This window comes from Sapajus apella, unplaced genomic scaffold (genome assembly GCF_009761245.1).
Source record: "Sapajus apella isolate SASKATOON/1434 unplaced genomic scaffold, GSC_monkey_1.0 scaffold15, whole genome shotgun sequence".
Classification (NCBI taxonomy): domain Eukaryota; kingdom Metazoa; phylum Chordata; class Mammalia; order Primates; family Cebidae; genus Sapajus; species Sapajus apella.
In genome coordinates, this window is record NW_022436955.1 from 1405823 (window position 1) to 1422855 (window position 17033).

The window sequence follows — 17033 nt, forward strand, 5'->3', positions numbered from 1 at the left end:
CCCCGCTGGCGCCACCGGGTCCTGGATTCTTAGGATGGGGTGTGGGGATAGACAGCCTGCCTACTGCCGGTTCTGGCCTCCGCTTCCCGAGCTCTGAGCAGCCCATCTGCACATGGGATACCTGCAGCACGTCTTGCTTCAGTTTTCTTCAGTTCTACAATAGTTGCCTACTCTGACCAAATCCCCATTGTGTATGGGGCCTGCCCTCCCTTTGGGTGGGGCTGGGGACATGCTGGAGAAGCAGTGGGGTTCAGGCACGAAGCAGATGTTTAGTGTGTGCTTCAGGAGCACCAGGCCCGGGGGACAGAGCTGTGAGCTGTGATGAGAGGCCCCACCTTCAAGGAGCCTGGTGGAGGAGACAGACAGTCTAAATGTACACACCCACCAAGAAACAGCAACTCACCAATAGTGATGATGTCACCACAGAGGAAGAGCAGGATGCCAGGGGAGAGAGTAATTCTGAGGACTGGGGGTTGTCATTTAGATAACTGGGTCAAGGAAGGTCTAAACATTTTAGCAGAGACCTGGAGGATGAATAAGAATCAGGAGAAGAACATTGCAGGCAGGAAAAACTGCCTTCTGTGCAAAGGCCCTGAGTCAGGAAGGACTTTGGGATCTTTGAGGTAGGACAGAAGGCTAAGAGTTGGGAAGATTAGAGAGAGATGAGGTTCAAGAGGCAGCCAAGGGCCAGATCACCTGGGTCTTAAACTACTGATTTACACCATTAGATTTACAATTGTAGCCAGGTGTTGTGACTCAAACTGCCTCCCAGCAGTTTGGGAGGCCAAGGCAGGTGTATCACTTTGAGCTCAGGAGTTTGAGACCAGCCTGGCCAACATAGTAAAACCCCATCTCTACTAAAAACACAAAAAAAAATAGCTCAGTGTGGTGGCGCACACCTGTAGTCCCAGCTATTTGGGAGGCTGAGGAAGAAGTATCGCTTGAACCTGGGAAGCAGAGGTTGCAGTGAGCCAAGATCACACCACTGCACTCAAGCTTGAGTGACAGAGTGAGACTCTGTCTCAAACAAACAAAAAAAGATTTACAATTGTTGAGACAAGGTGTCACTCTGATGTCCAGGCAATCACGTGATCATATCTCACTGCAGTCTTGAACTCCTGGGCTCCAGTGATCCTCCCAGCTCAGCTACCCCAGGAGCTAGGACTATAGGTGTGCACCACCACACCCAGCTATTTTTATTATTATTATTTTTTGTAGAGACAGGATCTCACTGTGTTGCCTGGGATGGTCTTGAACTCCTGGCCTCAGGCGATCATCCTGCCTTGGCCTCCCAAAATGCTGAGAGCACAGGCATGAGCCATAATGCCCTGCCTGATTTACAATTTTAAGAAATTCACAGAAAGGTTCCCATGGGGGTTCATCTAACAGCTTCCAGAAGCCAACTTCCAGGAGTTGCTGATTGCAGTCAACAAATAATTGATTTTCCAACTGGCCCTATGCCTGGTGCTGTGGAAATGTTTCCTTTTTTATTTAATGCATTTTGTTGTGTATATATAAGATACACAATATAAGACACACACACAGTAAAATGGTTACTGTAGTGAAACAAACTAACATATTCATCATCTCGCCCTGTGGCAAGAGCAGCTGTAATCTATTCATTTAGCAAAGATCCTGGATACAATATACTGTTACTAACTATAATCCTGCTGCTGTACATTAGATCTTTCCACTTCTTCATCCTACGTATTTGCTACTCTGCACCCTTTGACATCTCCCCATTACCTGGTTAGTTTTGAGGGCTTTCATTTTTTAATAGGCATATATAAAAATACAGAAATGTGTAATTTTCTTTTTTTGACACGGAATCTCGCTAAGTGCAGCAACGTGATCTCAGCTCACTGCAACCTCCACCTCCTGGGTTCAAGTAATTCTCCTGCCTCAGCCTGCCAAGTAGCTGGGATTACAGGCACATGCCACCACCCCAAGCTAATTTTTGTATTTTTAGTAGAGACGGAGTTTTGCCATGTTGGTCAGGCTGGTCTCTAACTCCTGACCTCATGATCTGCCTGCCTAAGCCTCCCAAAGTGCTGGGATTACAGGTGTGAGCCACCGTGCCCTGCTGCTTTGTGTGTAATTTTTAAATTTTGGTGGATTTAATTTTTTTTTTTTTTTTGGAGATGAAGTCTCACTCTATCACCCAGGCTGGAGTACAGTGGCACAGTCTCAGCTCACTGCAAACTTTGCCTCCCAGGTTCAAGTGATTCTCCTGCCTCAGGTACCAAGTAGCTGGGATTACAGGCGCCTGCCACCATGCTTGGCTAAATTTTGTATTTTTAGTAGAAACAGGGTTTCACCATGTTGGGGCTGGTCTCGAACTTCTAACCTCTGGTGATTTGCCCGCCTTGGCCTCCCAAAGTGCTGGGATTATAGGTGTGAGCCACTGTGTCTGGCCTGTAATTTTTAAATTTTTTACTAGTTTTTACCAAAAAGTGGGATTATGCTGTATGTACTAGACCTTGGCTCTTAACACTTAACATGTCTTGGAAATTTCTTCGTATCAGTACATGGAGGCTAGCCTCATTCTTGATTATGGGATGTGTAATATTCTATAGAGTAGAATACTTCTTCCATAATACTTTATCCATTTCTCCCATTGGTAGACACTTAAGTCATTTTCAATAATTCTTCACTACAAATAATATTAAATAAGCATTCTTTTAAATTACTTTTTAAAAAAAAAAAAGACAGGGTCTCATTATGTTGACCAGTCTAGTCCTGGTCTTAAGTGATCCTCCCGCCTCAGCCTCCCAACGTGCTTGGATTACAGGCAGGAGCCACTGGTGGTGCAATCTCAGCTCACTGTAACCTCTGCTTCCCAGGTTCAAGCAATTCTCCTGCTTACTTGGGAGGCTGAGGTGGGAGAATGGCTTGAACCTGGGAGGCAGAGGTTGCAGTGAGCTGAGATTGCACCACTTCACTCCAGCCTGGGTGATGGAGTGAGAGTCGGTCTCAAAAAAACAATTATTTTGTTTTATTTTTTAAAAAATAAAGACAGGGTCTGTGTTGCCCAGGCTATCTTGAACTTCTGGCCTCTAGTGATGCCCTCACCATCACTGACCTCCGCCTCCCAGAGTGTTGGGACTGGGATTACAGGCATGAACCATCATACCTGGCCAGTTTCACGATGTCTTAGAAAGTTAACATGTTGGCCAGGCTGAGCTTGGTGGCTCCCACCTGCAATCCCGGCACTTTGGGAGGCCGAGGTGGGTGAATCACTGAGCCCTGGAGTTCGAGACCAACCTGGGCAACATAGGGAGACCCTGTCTCCACTAAAAATACAAAAATTAGCTGGGTCTGGTGGCGCAGGCCTATATAGTCCCAGCTACTTGGGAAGCTGAGGCAGGAGAATTGCTTGGAACTGGGAGGCAGAGGTTGCAGTGAACTGAGATTTCGCCACTGCACTCTAGCCTAGGTGACAGACTCCATCTTAAAAAAAAAAAGAAAGAAAGAAAAGCATAAACAGGGTGATTGAGTGGCAGTGCTCACACAACAGAGTTCAGGGGTTTCCTCAAACCATCCTCAGGTTCCACAATCAGCCAGGACTCACGGAACTCGCTGAAAGCTGTATAACCATAGCTGCAGTTTATTACAGCTGAAGGATACAAATTAAAATCAGCCAAGGGAAGTGGTGTACAGGGTAGGGGCCAAAGTTCCAAACTTGGAACTTCCATTATCCATCGTCCCTGTGGAATCAGGGACAGCATTACTTTCCCAGCATCGATGTGTGACAATACGCACGGACTATTGCCACCCTTGTAAATTCACTGTCTTGGTGTCTAGAGTTTTTACTGAGGTCCCATCATGTAGGCAGGGTTGACTGCCCAGGCAGCAAAGCTCAGCTATGTGGGTGTGTATCTTATGTCCCAAAGCCTCCACCGTAAACCACACTGCTCTATGACCTGCTACAGCCAGACCCCACGCTAAACCACATTGTTAGACTGTTGGGTATGGCCAGCTCCACCCTCAACAATGACATTTCTATCAGATATGACATTCCAAGGGTTTAGAGGGTCACAGCCAGATGCTGAGCACAAAAGCCAGATCCTTCCTTGGGTAAAAGATCTTAGGAGGCTAAGGCTTGAGAATCACCTGAGTCTGGGAGATGAAAACCTGCCTCTACCAAAAAATTACAAAAATTAGCCGGTCGTGGTGGCGTGCCTGTAATCTGTGCTACTTGGGAGGCTGGCTAATTTTTGTATTTTTAGTAAAGACAGGGTTTCACCATGTTGGCCAGGCTCGTCTCAAACTCCTGACATCAGGTGATCCACCCGCCTCGGCCTCCCAAAGTGCTGGGCTTACAGGCACCAGCCACCCTGCACAGCCAAATAATAATAATTTTAAAAAGACATTGCAAAACTCTCTTCCAAAGTGATGACACCATTCTACAATTCCATTGACAATATATGAGAATTCTAGCAGTAGTTTTGCACCCTTGCTAATACTTATTGGCAGTTTTTTTAAAAAAATCCATTCTAATAGGTGTGCAGTAGTGTCTCCTAACAAACTGTGGCTTTCCTGTTTATTTCCATAATAACTAACGATGTTGGGCATCTTTTCATGTGCTTATTAACTATTCATAGATCTTCTTTGCTGAAGTGTCTGTTGAAAGCTTTGGCCCATTTTAAAATTGGATTGTCTCCTTATAATTGAGAAGTAACTGGATGCAAGTGCTTTATCAGATATACCTGATTTAAAAAATATCTTGCAAATATTTTCTCCCAGTCTGTGGCTTGTCTTTTAGTTTTTAACAGTGTTTTTGGCTGGGCGATGGCTCACACCTGTAATCCCAGCACTTTGGGAGGCCCAGGCAGGCTGATCACCTGAGCCCAGGAGTCTGAGACCAGCCTGGCCAACATAGTAAAACCCTGCCTCTACCAAAACAATTACAAAAATTAAGCAGTCATGGTGGTGTGCCTGTAATCTGAGCTACTTAGGAGGATGAAGTGGGAGGATCGCTTGGGCCCAGGAGGCAGAAGTTGCAGTGAGGTGAGATCACGCCACTGTACTCCAAGCTAGGTGACAGAGCCAGGCCAATTTTGAAGAGCAAAATTTTAAATTGTTTATTTTATTTTAAGGATAGGGAGGGTCTCCTGTCACCCACGCTGGAGTCCAGTGGCATGACAGTAGCCCACTGCAACCTCAAACTCCCGGGCTCAAGTGATCTTCCCACCTCAGCCTCCCAAGTGGGACCCCAGAGGTAAGCACCTTGCCTGGCTAATTTTTTTTAAGAGTCAGGTCCCACTATGTTGCCCAGGCTACATTTGTGTCTAAACTAATGAGCCAATATTGTGACATTTTAATTAAATACTTATTCAGAGTTCCTGTTTTCCCCTGATGTGCTTTTTCTGTTTCCAGAATCCCATCTGGGATATCGCAGTAGTACATTTAGTCATCCTGTGTCTGTAGACTCCTCTTGACTGTAACAGTTTCTCTGATATTCCTTGTTTTGGATGACCTTGATCATTTTGAGGAGTGTGGTCAGGGTTTTTGTTTGTTTTGTTTAAGACAGTCTCACTGGAGTGCAGTGGTGCAACCTCAGTGCACTGCAACCTCTGCATCCCACGTTAAAGCGATTCTCCTGCCTCAGCCTCCCGAGTTGCTGGGATTACAGGCATGCACCACCATGCCCGGTTAATTTTTGTATTTTTAGTAGAGACAGGGTTTCACCATGTTGGCCACGGTGGTCTCAAATTTCTGACCTCAGATCATCCACCCGCCTGAGCCTCCCAAAGTGCTGAGATTACAGGCGTGAGCCACTGCGCCTGGCCCTGGTTAGGGGTTTTGTAGAATGTTCCTCAATTAAGATTTTTCTGATATTATTTTCTAATGGTTAGCTTTAGAGTAGTGTGTTTTGGGGAGGAAGACTACAGAGGTAAAGTGTCATTCAAGGATACCTACTATCAATGGAACCTATCACTGTTGATATTGACCTTAATCACCTGGTAAAATTGTATCTATTTTTTATTTTTTGACAGAGCCTCACGCAGTTGCCCAGGCTGGAGTGCAGTGGCACAATCTGGGCTAGAACCAGGTTCAAGTGATTCTACTGCCCCAACCTCCTAAGTAGCTGGGACTACAGGTGCATGCCACCATACCTGGCTAATTTTTGTATTTTTTGTAGAGATGGGGTTTCACCATGTTAGCCAGACTGGTCTTGAACTCCTGACCTCAAGTGATCCACCCGCCTCAGACTCCCATAGTGCTGGGATTACAGGTATGAGCTGCCATGTCCAGCCCATTTCTGGTTTCTACCTAGTTTTTTTCTCTTAACTCTACGTCTTGAGATTTCCCCATGATATGTGCTGAGAAATGTTAAGTTTATGAATATTGTTGAATGCTGAGTGTATTATGATAGAATGTATTGTCTGCTAGGAATAACGATGGCAAGGAAAACCTAGTCACCCCGCCCCCACGTAAAAAACTAATTGGGGCATTCCAAAGCAGCAGGACAATGTATAAATATCATACAGGTTAAAACAATTCTTTACGATCTCTGCCCCTGCCCCTGTGGCTCCCTCGTGGAGAATACTTTTTAGTTTGTGATCAGTGGTAAGCGGGCACCAGCTGCCTACTTGGTATATTTCGTGTTATGAGAAAATACTGAACATCTGTTTGTTAATAATGATCAGCTGTTCAGAGAGAATAAATGCATGGGTCAGCGTCTACTTGGGGCCTTCAGCCTGGAATGCTGCCAGCCCCTGAGGCTCTCAGCTCAGAAGGCTGCTGGCCCCCTGGATAGACCCACTTTGCTGTTCTATCTGGGTGTCTGCCTCTCAGCTCCTTCAGTGCTGCCTGGGTGGGGATCTCTATGACTGAGCTGGCTCTCGGTAGGTATAATCATCCCCGCCTTTTTTTTTTGGTAAATTAGGATTGTGTTATTTATCTCTTTAATTACACAGCAAATATAGACCAAGCCTTATTATGTGCCAGGCCCCAGCCCAAGGGTTCCAGCTAATCACCAAGCCAGAGTGGCCATGGTTTGGTGTTGGGAGGGGTGTTAGGGACAGCCATTAAACAAAGGATGACTCAGAGAATATGTTCATTACAGATGGGCTTGGATGGAGACCCAGGGAGCTGGGAGAGACTGTGCCAGATAACTCGATTTGTAGGGGTGAGCAGGGAAGGCTTCCCAGTGGTGGAAAGATCTGGAGTGTGAGGGTGGCCCTCTTGGTGTTGAACAGACAAGGTCCTGACCAGAGCTGCCTCCAGAGACACAGAGAGGGGCATAGGTAGAAGAAGTTCTGGTCCCTTACCTCCTGGGGCCCCTGAGATTCAGTAGCCTGTGTGCCCAACCCACCCTTTGTCTCATGAGCCAACAAATGTCTTTTTTTTTTTTGCCAAAATGAGGGGCAAAACTGGGTTTGGATTTTTTTTTTTTTTTTTTTTTTTGACACTCTTGCTCTGTTGCCCAGGCTGGAGTGCAGTTGTGCAATCTTGGCTCACTGCAACCTCTGCGTCCTGGGTTCAAGCAATTCTCCTGCCTCAGCCTCCTGAGTAGCTGGGGACTACAGACACCCACCACCACACCCAGCTAATTTTTGTATTTTTAGTAGAGATAGGGTTTCACCATATTGGCCAGGATGGTCTCAAACTCCTGACATTGTGATCTGCCCACCTCAGCCTCCCAAAGTGCTGGGATTACGGCATAAGCCACAGCACCTGGCCCGGTTTCTGTCATTTACATCCAAAGAAACCGATGAATAGCGTTACAGTCCCCCTAACTCAGTGATCCCCAGCGTTTTTGGCACCAGGGCCTGAGACTGGCTCCATGGAAGACCATTTTTTCCAGGTGAGGTACGAGTGGGTCGGAGGTGGTTTTGGGTTGATTCACGCACATTACATTCATTGTGCACTTTATTTCTATTTTAACATAATATATAATGAAATAATTACACAACTCACCATAATGTAGAATCAATGGGAGCCCTGAGTTTGTTTTCCTGCAACTCGAGGGTCCTATCTGGAGGTGGTCGGAGACAGTGACATCATCAGGCATTAGATTCTCATAAAGAGTGCACAACCTAGATCCTTCGCAAGCGTAGTTCACAATAGGGTTCAAGCTCTTAAGAGAATCTAGTGCTGCCCCTGACCTGACAGGAAGGCAGAGCTCAGGCTATACAGCAAGTTCTGGGGAGTGGCTGTAAATACAGGTGAAGCTTCCCCAGCTTGCCTGTGGCTCACCTCCTGCTATGCTGCCAGTTCCTAACAGGTCATGGACCAGTGTAGGGGTTAGGGACCCCTGCCCTAACTCCTCTTTTCCTTCCTATATGGCTCAGAGAGGTGAAGTGATCTATCCAAGGTCACACAGCAGGAATTCAAACGCACTACTTCTCAACTCTGTTGAAGGTTTAGCAGGGGCCTCCGGGATCCACAAGCCAGGTTTGTGATGAGGGAAGAAATGAACTCAAAGCAGTTTTGGGGAGATTGAACAGCAAAATGGTGAGGAAAACTGGTCTCAGACCAGTTTTTAGAAAGTTTATAGAAACTTACCTCTGGATGGAAGCTTCCAAATCAAATTGTGCTTTAGGGCACTGGTAGAACGAGTCTCTTCACCATGTCCTAATCCCTGGAAACTGTGGCTCTCTTAACTTAAAATAGCTATGAGTTTGCAGCTGTGGTTAAATTAAGAATTTGGGCGGGGTGCAGTGGTTCAGCCTGTAATCTGAGCACTTTGGGAGGCTGAGGAGGTTGGATCACTTGAGATCACAAGTTCAAGACCAGCCTGTTCAAGATGGCAAAGCCCTGTCTCTATTATACAAAATTAGCCAGACATGGTGGCACATGCCTGTAGTCCCAGCTACTTGGGAGGCTGAGGCAAGAGAATTGCTTGAACCTGGGAGACGGAGGTTGTGGCTAGCCAAGTTCTTGCCACTGCACTCCAGCCTGGGCGACACAACCAGACTCCATCTCAAAATAATAATAAGGATTTGGAGATGGGGGATGACCCTGGGTTATCAGACAGGCCCAATGTAATCACAAGGGTTGTTATAAGAGGTTAGGCAGGAGGGTCAGAATCGGAGAAGGTGATGTGAAGACAGAGCAAATGCTGGAGTCATGTGGACAGAGGAGCCAAAGAATGTGGGTGGTCTCCAGCAGCTGGCAGAGGAAAGGAAATGGATTCTCCCTTCTGGCCTCCAGAAGGAATGTAACCCTGCAACCCATTTTAGACTTCTGACCTCCAGAACTGTAAAGAAATGGGGTAGTTTTAAGCCACTAAATTGGTAGCAGTGTGTTAGGGCAGCAATAGGAACTCTTGAAGCTCCTTGGCAACATTTCCCCCAAGTGACCATCCATCCTCGTCTTGAATGCCTCCAGTGACGGGGATATCACTACCAATACAGTCACCTTGTTTCCTTTCCAGCAAACTCTTTCTTCTCCCAAAGCCTTCCTCTAGCTATCCACCCACTGCACCTCCACCTCGGGCCCCAGTTCTTGGAGCATAAAGGACAGGTGGACACGATCCCAACCCCTGTACAAATCAGGCTTTTGTAGACAGATAATAATTCTCTTCCCTAAGCTTAACAACCTCCAACTTTTCTCCTTGATCAGCTTATTAGAAAGATCTAAAAGCCAACTCTTTCTGGATGAGACCCTAGCTAATTGTTTGCAGAGTGGGATCTCCCAACCCAAGATCCATCCTGAGGAGCCGATGACAAAAACCTTACAGACCATCCTCCTTCCAGGAGTCATTCTCCACACCCCGCCCCCTACTCCGCCAGTGCCCCATTCACAGCCCGAAACATCTGACCGGTGTTAGTAATAGTTCATAATACCACCACTTGCGGCTCAGAGCCTGGGCAGGGCTAGAATTTAGCAACGTTATTTCGTTTCGATTGTGTTTCTGTTGAAGGTATGGGAAACCGATTTTCCATTTAAATTATCTGTGTATTCAGTAGAAAGCGCCAGTTTGAGAGCAGCGGTGAGTCGCACCGGCTGGGTTTGGTCGTGGATGTCCTAGGCTGCCGGTGTGACTCGGAGCTGCCTGGACACAGTCGTTGGGCTCTGAGTCTCCAGTGCCTTTGCAGAGTAAGCTGAATCAAGGACATGGGGAGGAAGTCAGGATGGCCGAGCGGTCTAAGGCGCTGCGTTCAGGTCGCAGTCTCCCCTGGAGGCGTGGGTTCGAATCCCACTTCTGACAAGTGATCTTTTCCACTATTTTCTCTCTTAAAAAGCACAAAAGAAAATTTAGATCTTCGACGACCACACACGGGGAGAGGCCATGCGACACAGGGGACGTACGTTTTACAGTCCAAAGTCAAATGAATGTCGGGAAGAAAATGTCTGGCAGGACGTTGTGGTGCGAGCCCGAACTCTCAACTTTTGGGGAGGCTGAGGTGGGAGGATTACAGGAATTCAAAGGCTGCAGTGAGCTATGATCGCACCACTGCATTCTAGCCTGGGAGACAGAGCGAGATTCTTTTTTAAAAAAAGAAAATTTCCACTAATAAGAAAATTCTCGTTTTGTAAAAATGAAAAGAAACAAGATACCGTTTTAACTGGTCTGCGGTTGTAATGAGGAAAAGGATCGAAGCATTGTCAGAAGTGGGATTCGAACCCACGCCTCCAGGGGAGACTGCGACCTGAACGCAGCGCCTTAGACCGCTCGGCCATCCTGACTGCTTAGAGTAAGCTTTTCGACAAGCCTCTACACAAATTCTGTAGTGTGCGCATGCGTAGCAGGCAGCAAAGACTCAGGCCTTGTTCTCACGGCTTTGGGTGGCGCGAAAGACACTCGCTTGCTTCAAGGGGCGTGGCAAGATGGGACGAGGAGGATCAGCGCGGTGCACCTAGGCGACGCTAGAGGGTGCGCAAGGCCTGCTAGAGAAGGCCGAGACCGCGGTCTGTCACTTTAACACACGTACGTTCGAGCCTCCAGCATGTATTCATTCTGCATGCATACATGTACTGTTCATGTCAGCTTTGATTCCTGAAATCTGCAAGCAACCTTACATTTCTCTTGTGCACGATGCAATCAAGTCCGCATACCTGCACTGATTTGTAGACATCTCCGTGAGCTGGCACCCAATCTAGGTAAAGCTCGGTTATTACAAGGCCACCTGACACTCAACCGCGCTCTCCTTCCTCTCGCCCCAACTGCAGCTTCACATTTGTATGTGTGTTTAACTCATTTACTCAGGCTCCGGGGTAGAACGAGCCCTGCGGCGGCAAGGCCAAACCCGTTCTATTCCTATGTCCCCAGTGCCCAAACCGTGCCCGGCACACAGTAGGTGCGCAGGGAAGATCCCGAGGATTCATTCTTCTCTGGCTTCCTCCTTCCTGCATCCCCTCCTTTCGTGACTCATCTCTCTTTTCCTGGCCCCCGCAGCATCTTCCTTTCTTCCCTTTCGCCCCCTCTAGGCTTAGGCACGCTGCGCGCGGGCTGTTTCCAGGGACCAGAAGACCTCGGTACTGAGAGGGTGCCCTTCTTCACGGGATTTCTAGGATCTCAGGGGTCTGGGCCACTGACCTGGTGTGTAACAATTACACATTAATTAATGAATTCCCTCATTAATAACTTATGATTCTACAATGAAAGCTGCTGCCCCTCTCTGTACACAGGCACTGAAAGAGAGGGTCTGAGACTCTCCTCAGACTTCTGTGAGCCAACTCTGGAGTCCGGGGGTCAGGCCAAGAAAGTGTGAACAGTGGGGTCACATTAACCCCTTAGTGTCCTCGGACTTGTGTGAGATGGTATCACAGAGCGGCCTCAGCAGGAGAACAGCAGCCCTTACCACCCTTGGGTCAGATTCCCTTTAAATGCCTGGAGCTTGGGATGGAGCCCCTTAGGGTGGGCAGAAGTCCTGGTTATTTGAAAGATGATGAAACCCTCTTCTTTCCCTGTCCCAGATGTCCTCTTCTTATTGACTGCCAGAATTTTTTCCTTTAGGTTTAGCACTTAACCCTTTTTTTTTTTTGAGACAGAGTGTCGCTCTGTCACCTGCAGTGGTGTGATCTCCGCTCACTGCAACCTCTACTTCCTGGGCTCAAGCAATTCTCCTGCCTCAGCCTCCTGAGTAGCTGGGATTACAGGCACACACCACCATGCCCAGCTAATTTTTGTATTTTTAGTAGTGACGGGGTTTCACCACATTGCCTAGGTTGGTCTTGATCTCTTGATCTTGTGATCTGCCCACCTCAGCCTCCCAAAGTACTGGGATTACAGGTGTGAGCCACCGCGCCCAGCCTTGTGTCCTCTTCTAAAATACAAATTGCCCTGGAAGCTGGAAAGAAAGTCAACAAACGTTTATTAAGCACTTGCTATGTGCCGTTCTTCTAGATGCTGTGAACAAAACAGAATTTTACTCTCAAGATACATTCATACATGCATCGATCGAAGTGAGAAGGGTAAGAAACAAATGAACAAATACATTCAGGTGTTGGTAAGTGCTGGGTAGAGGATGCATCAAGAAACTCATGAGAGACTTTGAAACAGGCAATAAAGATAACTGGGTGTTCTGTCTGGAGCACCCATCTAGCTATCTAATCCTGTAAGGGCTTTTACCTTTCATTATTTTTATGTCCAAATAATTCTTGTCTACAGAAACGCAGGTGAATTTTGTTAGGGTGGAATGCAATTGATCATTGCCCTGTGGATATTGACCAATTTTGCAATCTACTTATAAATTCATTTCAGCACTCCTGATTGCCAATATGTGTGTCTTTGAATTCTCTTTTGAACTGGTTATAACATTGTATAGGTCCCCCTATTAATGACTAAAATAAAACCTTTGACATGTGTTCATTTTATATGAGAATTATGATTTTATCTTAAAAATTATCCTTTTGGCTGGGCAAGGTGGCTCATGCCTGTAATCCCAGCACTTTGAGAGGCTGAGGTGGGCAGATCACAAGGTCAGAAGTTTGAGACCAGCCTGGCCAACATGGTGAAACCCGATCTCTACTATAAGTACAAAAATTAGCCAGGTGTGGTGGCACATGCCTGTAGTCCCAGCTACTCAGGAGGCTGAGGAAAGAGAATTGCTTGAACCTGGAAGGTAAAAGTTGCAGTGAGCTGAGATCATACTACTGCACTTCAGCCTAGGGGACAGAGCGAGACTGTCTCAAAAAAAAAATCCCTTTAACAGTGATCAAGAGTGATTGGGGCTCTCCTGGGCAGGGTGGTTGGGGAGGGCCTCTGTGAGGAACTGACACTGAGTTCTAATGGAGAATGACAAGATCAAAGCTGCAGGTGACAGCATTGCAGATGAAAGAGGTAGCCAGTGCAAAGACAGGAATATGATCTGTTGGAGGGACAGCAAGGCCAGTGCAGCAGCGGTAAGGTGATGGGAAGGCTCAGGCTGTGTCACACAGGGCTGGAGTGCCAGGGAAGGGAGTTTGGATTTTCTCCTGTGATGGAGTAACTGGTGTGTTTTTGTTTATTGTTGTTGTTTTTTGAGACAGGGTCCCGCCCTGTCGTCCAGGTTGGAGTCCACTGGCATAGTCTTGGCTCACTGCAGCCTTTACCTCTTGGGCTCAAGCAGTCCCTGCCTCAGTAGCTGGGACTACAGGTGTGCACCACCACATTTGGCTACTTTTTGTAGAGACAGGATCTTGACATGTTGCCCAGGCTGGACTGGAACTCCCAAGCTCAAGAGATCCTCTGGCCTTGGCCTCCCAAAGTGCTGGGATTATAGGTGTGAGCCACTGTGCCCAGCCTGGAGTGTTTTAAGCAGGGGATTGGCATGGTCCTGAGGGCCCTTCCAAAACTGTCCCTTTGGCTGCTGTGTGGAGGATGGATGGGAGGCCAAGGGAAGAATTGGAAATCCAGGGAGGAGGCCATGGCAGGGAGGGTAAGAGATGATGGTAGCTGGACCAGGGAAGTGGAGATTGCAAAAGGTGGTAGAATTCAAGATTCAGGATGTGCTTTGGGGTAAAAAACAGTCGAGCCCTGCTGCTGGCTTGTATGTGTGTGGGGTGTCAGGGCGGAGGGAGAGGATGTAGGGATGCAATAGGAAGTCACCAAAGCCATCGAGGAGCCAGGTTTCTAGATGCTCGGTTTCCCTTGGAGACAAGGGCTTTGAAGCAGGGGCTGCTAGCTTCCCACTTTCACCCCGTTTTACAGGCCAGGGAGGTAAGGCCTAGGTGGGCCGAGTGGCTTGATCCGGGTCCTCTATGGGGCAGAAGCCCTGTGCTCTCCACCTCTGACACCCTCCTTTCATCTCGCATCACCCACCTTTCTGAGTGCACATCATTTTAGAGAGGAGAAAACAGAGGTAAAGCCAGAGCTGGAGCCCGGGCCAGCCCCGCCCTACCTGCTGCCGTCCTGGCCTGCCTGGGAGAAAGTGCTCCCTAGATGGGGCTCAGCACCAGGTTCCCACACAGCCCTGTCTCCTGGGTTTGAGGGGATGATCAGCTGTCTTCCCTCGACACTTTTCCTGTGGCAGCCGCCGGGCCTGGAGGAAGCCTAGCAGCCCCAGGTACCTGAGACCAAAATTGGGAAGGGAGAAGGCCACCATTTCTGTTTATGCCCTGTTTCCACCTTATCGGCAGCCTAGACACCAGCAAAGAGCCGTGTGGGACAGGCCTCACCCATTCCCTACTCTGGGCATTTGTCCAGCTTGGGAGGAGAAAATCCCCTGAGTGCAGCTTGAAAAGCCCACATGCAGCCGGGGAAGTCCCGATATGGCTCTTCCTGTGGCTTGCCCTACTTAGCACAGATGAAGTCAGATGGCCAAATGAGGACCCCGTGTTTGTCCAGCCAAAAAAGGGGGAATTCCTAGCATTCCTGGGACTTCGGCACACATCACCAGACCTGCCTGGGAAAATTGTGGCAAGAAGCTGAGTGCTAGTGAATGCTTCCTCTCTATCCATTATCTCATTAATGTCCATCACAGCACCACAGCACAGGTCATCATTACCCCATTTTATAGGAAAGTGAGACTCAGAGAGACCACATGAATTACCCAGAGTCACACAGCTGGTAAGTAGAATTTGATTTGTCTGGCTCAAAACTCCTCCTTGAGGCCAAGTGCAGTGGCTCACACCTGTAATCCTAACACTTTGGGAGGCCGGGGTGGAAGGATTGCTTGAGCTCAGGAGGTTGAGGCTGCAGTGAGCCATGATCACGCCACCTCACTCCAGCCTGGGCAACAGAGTGAGACCCCGTCTCAAAAACAAAACAAAACAAAAGCCCTTCTTGAAAACTACTGTGTGCCTGGCATCATGCCCAGCACTTTCTTCACGTTGTCTCCTTAAAAAAAGGCCACGAGGGCTGGCCAATTCACGAGGCAGGATGGACTTTGAGATGCCATTGTTAGTCCTGTTTTCATTGCAGAAGGAGACTTAAAAGAAAGGGTAGGATTTTCCCAGAAAGGCAGTCCAAGTAGCATGGCCAAGCTTTTGTGGTTCAGGCTCTGGTTTCCTTGGCTGAGCGTGGAGAGCAGAAACCATGGGGTGCCAGGAACAAATGCCTGCCAAGGCCCTGATTTGGACATCTTGACTCTGAGGGGAGAAGCCAGGCCAGCCCCAGGGGAATGGGGGAAACTGGAGGTGAAGTGGATGAGGCAGATGAAGATGTCTAACAGGATGGGGTGGGGGATGGTCGGTCTCTCCGGAACTGGAGCCAAAGACCCCAAGGTCACCCTTGGCACGGAGGGAGTCAGGTGGCCCAAATTCTTGGTTGTGAATGAATGGACAGTGAGCATTTCAGTGACAACTAGAATAAACCAAAGACCAGGAACTCACTCAAAAGTTCTCTGGACTGCTTCTGCCCGTGCCCCCTAAGACTTTGGCCACCCTAGAAGGAGAACCCCAGGTATGGCCCACACAATAGCTTACACCCTGATAGGCAAAGAGTAGAGCACCAATTTTTTTTTTTTGAGACAGTTTCACTCTTGTCGCCCAGGCTGGAGTGCAATGGCGTAATCTCGGCTCACTGCGGCCTCTGCCTCCCAGGTTCAAACAATTTTCCTGCCTCAGCCTCCTGAGTAGCTAGGATTACAGGTGCCTGCCACTACGCCCAGCTAATTTTTTATTTTTTTATTTTTAGTAGAAGCCAGGTTTCACCATGTTGGCCAGGCTGGTCTCAAATTCCTGACCTCAGGTGATCCACCCACCTAGGCCTTCCAAAGTGGTGGGATTACAGGCATGAGCCACCGCTCCCTGCCAGCCAATTTTAATTCAAGTGTGGACTGTGTGGACTCTGGGACCACCTGAGTTCAAATCCTGCTTCTGCTCATTTGATAGCTCTGTGACCTTAGGGGAGTTACTTAGCCTCTCAGTTCCCCATTTTTCCCATCTGCAAAATGGGGGGTCTGAGGATTTTGAAAAGATCAAATAAGTTAATACATGCTGAGCACTTAGGGTGTATGGAACAGAGTAAATGCTTTATGTGTTAGCCCCACAAAATAAAACAATGTGACTTTTTTTTTTTTTGAGACAAGATCTGATTCTGTCACCCAGGCTGGAGTGCAGTGGTGCCATCCCAACTCACTGCAGCCTCGACTTTCTGGGCTCAAGCGGTCCTTCCACCTCAGCCTCCCGAGTAGCTGGCACTACAGGACATGCCGCCATGCCTGTCTAATTTTTGGAAAAAAAAAAAAAAAAAAAAAAAAAAAAAACAACAAAACAACAACAACAAAAAAAACCCTGTAGAGACGGGGGTCTCAATACATTGCCTAGGCTGGTCTTGAACTTCTGGCCTCAAGCACACCTTCCACGTCAGCCTCTTAAAGTGCTGGGATTATAGGCACAAGCCACTGTGCCTGGCCCATTGTGACATTTCTTGTGCCTGGTAAATACTATGGGGCATGTTTGACCTCCCAATCTGACTTTGTGGAGAGAACCTTCATCCTGCCCTCCCAACAACCACCATGCATCCTGAACGCCTCGCCCGAGTCAGCCATGACCAGCTCGCTGACCTCTCCCCCCATCTTCATTTCCCAACTCCATTTTTCTGGTTTTCCAATACAAAACATGCTTCCTCCGTAGGGTCTTTACACCAGCCATTTCCAGCTTCTTCAAATGACTCTTCCTCAGCACGTGGCTAAAGCAGCCCCCACCTCCCCTCC

At 48.0% G+C, this 17033-nt stretch overlaps 2 non-coding genes across 2 annotated transcripts; one reads left to right on the forward strand and one right to left on the reverse strand.

The window, feature by feature from the left end:
- The first annotated feature begins 10079 nt into the window (after positions 1–10079).
- On the forward strand, positions 10080–10162 carry TRNAL-CAG. The gene has a single exon. It is a non-coding gene; the product is annotated as a tRNA-Leu (tRNA).
- Positions 10163–10558: 396 nt separating this feature from the next.
- TRNAL-CAG lies at positions 10559–10641 on the reverse strand. Its single transcript has one exon. It is a non-coding gene; the product is annotated as a tRNA-Leu (tRNA).
- Between the last annotated feature and the right edge of the window lie 6392 nt (positions 10642–17033).